The sequence below is a fragment of the Eurosta solidaginis genome, chromosome 5 (assembly GCF_040869045.1).
Source record: "Eurosta solidaginis isolate ZX-2024a chromosome 5, ASM4086904v1, whole genome shotgun sequence".
NCBI classification, from domain to species: Eukaryota; Metazoa; Arthropoda; class Insecta; order Diptera; family Tephritidae; genus Eurosta; species Eurosta solidaginis.
The window spans coordinates 190,295,080-190,301,641 of NC_090323.1; positions in this window are offsets into that span (position 1 = coordinate 190,295,080).

Consider the following 6,562-nt stretch of genomic DNA (forward strand, 5'->3'; position numbering starts at 1 on the left):
AGTTTTTTTGATTAGTCGGTTATTTCATCAACAATTAACGACAATGTGTTTGCCAACACTTTTCTTTGTAATGCCTGGCATATATTATATATTAGGTGAAATGTTATTGTTCTGGTACATTTTATTGACTGAGCAATTTTTTATGGTGAGAATTCCATTGAAGTAAATTCAAAATTATATGGGGGGCTAACGAAAGTGTGGCGAATTTTTGGGCAATATTGTGAATTTTTACCTGAGTAAAAAGAAAAGTACCAATCGTGGCTACTGCCTAAAAGGACCAAAATTGAAGAAAAGGGACCAGCGGACCAAACGGGGTTGAAAGGGACCATTTTTGGTCCAAATGGTCCAAATTGGCAACGGTGAAAGCGAAGAAAACTACCTTTCAAATTTCTCCACAGACACTGGTGAGTTTTTCGGTGATGACAGCGTTACCGCTTTGGCCAGAATCGCGGATAAAAGAACTGGTAACCATATTCGGTTACATAAAGTTCTGGGTACTATTTTACCGGTAACGCTGAGAATCGGGGCGTAAGTGATACTTACATCACTAATCTGATACTAAGTAAATAAAGCCACAACAACAATAAAACAAGCTGCCACACTTGTATGTACGTAAACAAATTAATCATCATGTACACACATACATACAAGCAGCAGAGAGATACTAACAAAAGCATGTCATCATCAGATACTACTTCGCTCACATATACACACGCATATGGTTACACGCTACAAATACACGGGTATGCCTGGTAACCAGGTAGAGGATTCTAGCAAAAGAAACGTCTAGACATTTGGGCAGAGAGTATAAAAGCAGCAGAAGCTGGGTAGTCCAGAATCAGTTTGATTTGAGTAATCTATCAGTTGCGAAGTGAAGTTTAATTGCGAAGTACTTTCAATAGTCTACTAAAGACCATTTTGTAATACAGAATATTGGAGTGTTTTATTCATCAGTTTAGCGATACGAACGTTTGCAGAAGGTTGGAAATAAGCGGAATTTCCCTAAATTCGTCACAATATAGTATGCTAAGAAGACACAGAGTGGTTGATACGTTAAATAGAGGTAGCAAGAAAATCTAGCTTAACCGGAAACTCTAAAGCATTGGTGCCCAAAAATTTAAAGTGAAACTTACAATTTCTTCTCGTAATTCCCGCTTGTGTTCGAGAAGAAATCGTAAGCCCTGAATAATACTCCAATACACCGATTCAATTGAATGTCGAGAAGCTCGCGAGCCCTACGAATATTGCGAGAAGGGCCGATGCTCACGAAAAATTTCTTCTCGAACGAATTTGCGAAATCGTAAGGAATAATTTGTGACTGCTTTTTGGTATGCATAATGCGAGCACAATTGTGATATGGTGTGCAGATCCCACTTTTGTAGATAACGTTACGATGCCAGTTCTCCCCGAAAACATAAACGGAGTTTACGCTGCCTACCGAGTGATGGAGATCTGAGGATGAAGGACCAATCAAATAACCCGCTACCATCCTGCAATGCATCGGTATGGTACAATGGAGTTAAGTTAATAAGGTGTAACAACAAGACCGCAAAACCTCTTAAGACAATGCATAAGCTCACGGTTGGAGATAGACTGCTGATCCCAAAGGTACCACAGCCCAATGTATAAATAGGTGGTGAAGTCCACAATGTATGGATGGTGATATAAACGGCAGAGGTCTGCTCATTTTTTTTAAATACCCCAGAGTAGTCTATAAGTGATTAAGAAGTGTATTGTTCCCACTTATGTTGGACCAACATCAAAAAATCTGCCAGATATCGCATTTCAGTTCTGGGTATGATGTATCAGGGTATGACTTTACGATGCCATCCTTATCAGACCATGCAAATATTAGCTTGAACAACCTTCATAAGATGGTAGGGAAAGAAAAAATTTTTAGAGACCATAGGGCAACAGGCCATACCGAATTCCAGAAATATGTAGAGTTTAAATATTGATCAGCCAAAGATGAGGCCTGTAAAAAACCTGGAGAAATACAATAACACGAGCTTGTAGAGCGGTATAGAGATCTTTTAAAAATCTATAAATGTGAAATTCGCAGAGCGAAGAGAGTCTAGAAACTAATAAAGAAAAACCCTACCTAACCTAACTTGCTCACGTTGGCGTTGCTGCCAACAGCCCGCTTTATAGTAAGACACAACGCTAAACATTTTTTCGAAGCTCTAGTTGACGTAATACTTGGTTTACTATCCAAAGAAGCAGGACGGAGATGTGCTATATTTTCTTTTTGATTCGGACCCTGACCAATGAGATACTTAATGTCTGAGTATCTCTCCCACAACATACGCAATACTTAACTACCCTGTAAAAAATTCGTTTTGCCTTGGGTTGGAGAGATTAATTGTACAGGTCCTTTTTCTAACCTTACTTATAGCCTTAACTGAGAAACAAGTTCTTTCAGTTAGAAACAAGTTTTTTGAGGGGCGAACACGCCTCACTGAAAACGTATGTCGTTCGGAGGCAGCGTAAAACATTTGAGTCCCGTCCCGCCAGAAAAATTAAAAGAAGCATAACGCAAATTGGAAGAGAAACTCGGTTAAAAATGTCTTCGAGAGTTGTCGCGCCTAGTAATCATTTAATAATTCTTTATACTCTTACACATACTGTGCGACAGGTCCTCTTTGGACCCTTACGGGTAGTGTCGGACAGGTCCCTTTTTATCCCTGCGGGTAGTAACTGGCAAGCCCTTTTTGTACCTCTATTGGTACTATTCATTTCAATGCCCGTGGGATGATGGAAGCCATTTTATTAAGGAGGGCATGAAGCAGCCGGAAAACGGTACATTTTCAATTCAAAAAATAAATGCTTGGCGCGCTTTTCTTTTGAAGAAATTTAGTCCGAGCTTCTCTCTCAATGTACGTCGTTTTAATTAAAAAAAATTGTTTTCTTAATTTTTGATGTTACTTTGCCCAGGAGCTGAACGCAGGACGCTCGGTCTGGTAGGCGGAGCACGCTACCACCACACCACGGCGGCCGGCATTTTCAATTAGGGACGAGATATTCTAGATGCATGCCCTGAAATCATAGCTTTACGTACGTATGACGTCTTTACATAGGTTTTTACTTGGAGACCCACCAAACGCAGCGCTACATTCGGACACCGGGTTCGCCCAAACTGTTATACACATCTATTTTTTATCATTTATCAAATTTGCATATTCCATCTAAGAAGCTTTCAACATGCATTAAAAATAAGGTTATTCACTCAACGCTCATATTAATACATAGATACATACATATGTACTTACACAAAACAATTGTTAACTTAAGCACATACAACACTTTCTTCTCATCACACTTTACTCACAAGATAACTGCAAAGCACAAAATACTGCTATTAGGGCTGATCACATTCACGGCGGAGGTGTAGCCGCCACATCTGTCATATTATTTTTACACATGTTTTTATGAGTGTCGTTATTTTCAGCGCGACAGGGCTGCACGATAATCAATTACGAAAGCCATTGTAGCCAGATTAAACCTAATTCTATTTTCGGGTAGCGACAGTGAGTGGCGTCCTTTTTATTTTGTCAATAAAAACTAAAATAGAAATAAATAACAGATAATAAAAGCTAAAATCATTATTTTGGGCGTTTTTTTAACATAATTAACAATTTTTTCAAAATTTTTCGCTACTGTTTGCTGTAACTTACATTGGTGGCTGCCGCTTTCAAAGTAATCAGGAAGCCAATGCTTGGCTATGGTTGTCGTCAAGCTTTGCTTTATTGTGGTTGTGGTCTGTAGACGCCGTGTTGAATGTGATCAGCCCTATTGCTATAATAAAAAGTGAATTTTTGCTCCCAATAACTCTTTTTCATATACTCGCAATTTGTTTTTGTTGTTGCTGCTGTTGTTGTTGTTATTGTTTTTCTGTTGTTATTGCTATTGCTGTCGCCGGTGCTCATGTTAAGTAGGTCAGGGACGTTGTGCTCATTTCAGCGTCTCTCATACTTAACGCACCACACATATATTCTCAGTCAGTTTCACACTTCCGGCAACAAACGGCTGAGACTTCTGACACATTCAGGTGTTTTAGATGAGAAAAAAGCTTTTGCAGAGCTTTTGCAGCACGAAGAGAATTCAGAAAGTTGTGTTTGCTAGAAATATAATTCAATAGATTTGCAGCCATATTTGCTTAAGTATTGGTATAATAATGGGCGGCCACCGTGGTGTGATGGTAGCGTGCTCCGCCTATCACACCGTATGCCCTGGGTTCAACTCCCGGGCAAAGCAACATCAAAATTTTAGAAATAAGATTTTTCAATTAGAAGAAAATTTTTCTAAGCGGGGTCGCTCCTCGGCAGTGTTTGGCAAGCACTCCGGGTGTATTTCTGCCATGAAAAGCTCTCAGTGAAAACTCATCTGCCTTGCAGATGCCGTTCGAAGTCGGCATAAAACATGTAGGTCCCGTCCGGCCGATTTGTAGGAAAAATCAAGAGGAGCACGACGCAAATTGGAAGAGAAGCACGGCCTTAGATCTCTTCGGAGGTTATCGCGCCTTACATTTATTTTTTTTTTTTTTATTGGTATAATGAGAATTTACCGTTAAATGGAAAACACGTGACCGGCATATTGTGGGAAATCTTGTTGCTTTTCATTATTATTATTTCATAGGCGTTGCTTATTTTAAGTGATTTCCAGGTTACCTGTCAGGAATTTTAAATCCATCTAAAATGTACTAAGAAATAATCACCTCTGTCAGTATTTGAGATGAGCTGAGCCGGCAAACAAGCTTAAGCTGCGCATGTTACCAGGGTGTTATAACTTCAATTGCTTAACGGTGGGTTATAATGGTATAAACGAGTCGAGATAGATATAAACTTCCTCACATCAAAATTATCACCGTCGAAAAGATTTCACTTGCCCGCCTGGGTCCGTTAACACGTGGATCCATTAACACGATATCCTTGGCAAAAACTAAAATATCGTCATCAAAATAGTTACACGGGTTTGTTCGGTCCCAAATTGGGCAAACTCGGACTGTTACCACACCCAGTTTCATATGATCCATATCCGTCTGATCATATGTCCGCCTATATGTTTGAGAGCAAAAAAAGTCGATAATTTTTAGAACTATCATAATGATAATACACGTGGGTGTATTTTTCTACTTAATTGATCATTTTCCGGATCAATTAACCACCGTAGCATACATCCCCATACAACCTATTGTTTAGATATGAAGACTTTCGCGTTTTCCTTCACATTTCAACAGCTAAAGACCTGAAAATTTTCAAGATGTAAGATTTTGTGAAAAATTACGAACAGCGGTTCAGAAAGGCTAGGTTGAAATAACTGCCGCGGAGGCACACATACGCCAGTGTCAGGAGGCCTCTTATGATTCGGCTCTTCTCTTCGAAATAGTTCGAGAACCTAATAAAGGCCCCAAGTCCTTCATGTCGTACTCCACACCTGTCGTATATTATCCAGAAAAGGAGCTCCAAGGCAGTGCTCTCTGGTACCATTTAAGGGCAGTTGTACATGAGGTGATCCACCGTTCCTCCTCTTCATCATCCTCCAGCATCAACGATAGGGCATTCCTAGCCTTTCTGCATGCCTACCAATAGTACTATTAAAAGCGTTGAATATTTAGCCCACCTTAGGGTGTGAACGTGACGGGATCTCTCAATATCCCCTCTTGGTCAGGTTTGTTTAGATGTCCGCAGCGTTCTTTGTCAAGAAGAATCGGCTAAGACGTACCCTGCCTAGAAAGTTCGTCTGCAATACAGTTTCCCTTAACGTCTTTGTATCCAAAGGCCCATATGAGCTGTACAAGGTTCTGTTGGGCCATCTGCTCAAGAGATAAGCGACAGTCAAGTTTTCAAAAAGGTGAATACAAAGCGCTATAATCTCCGAAGATATTTTAGTCTGAGCTTCTCTTCCAGTTTGTATCATGCTTTTTTAATTTTTCCTATAAATTGACGGGACATGTATGTCCCATGTTTAACGCCGACTCCGAACTACATCTGCAAGGCAGATGAGTTTTCACTGAGGAGCTTTTAACGGCAGAAATACACTCGAAGTGTTTGACACTGCCACTAAACGCAATGATAAATCTGTTCCTATGTAGACAATATATAGACAGAGATCGCCGTTATACAGGATGTGGAGAATGGGATGCTGTCCGCCACTCTAACTGTTATGGATTTCAAGCCAGATAAGCAAACGCTCTGCTGAAATCGCTGGGCGGAGCTATTCAGATTTACAAAAGGTCATCTACTCATGGTGATTGTAATGTTAACAGGGTATAGCCCAATGAGAGTTCATGTGATGGGGATTCAAGGCAGCGCAATATATAGCTTCTCCGAACCCAATTGTCAACCTCACCTTCGTGGGGAGGGAGGGATGGCCTGAAGGTTTATGTGGCCATATAAATTGTTCCCGTGTTGGTGTAGCGATAAGGTTGCTCCCCGAAGTCTTTGCGGAGTGTTATCGATGTGATGGTCCTTTGCCAGATACAGATCCGGTACGCTCCGGTAACACAGCATCATTAAGGTGCTGGGCCGACCATGTCGGGAACGATTTATATGGCCACATTAAA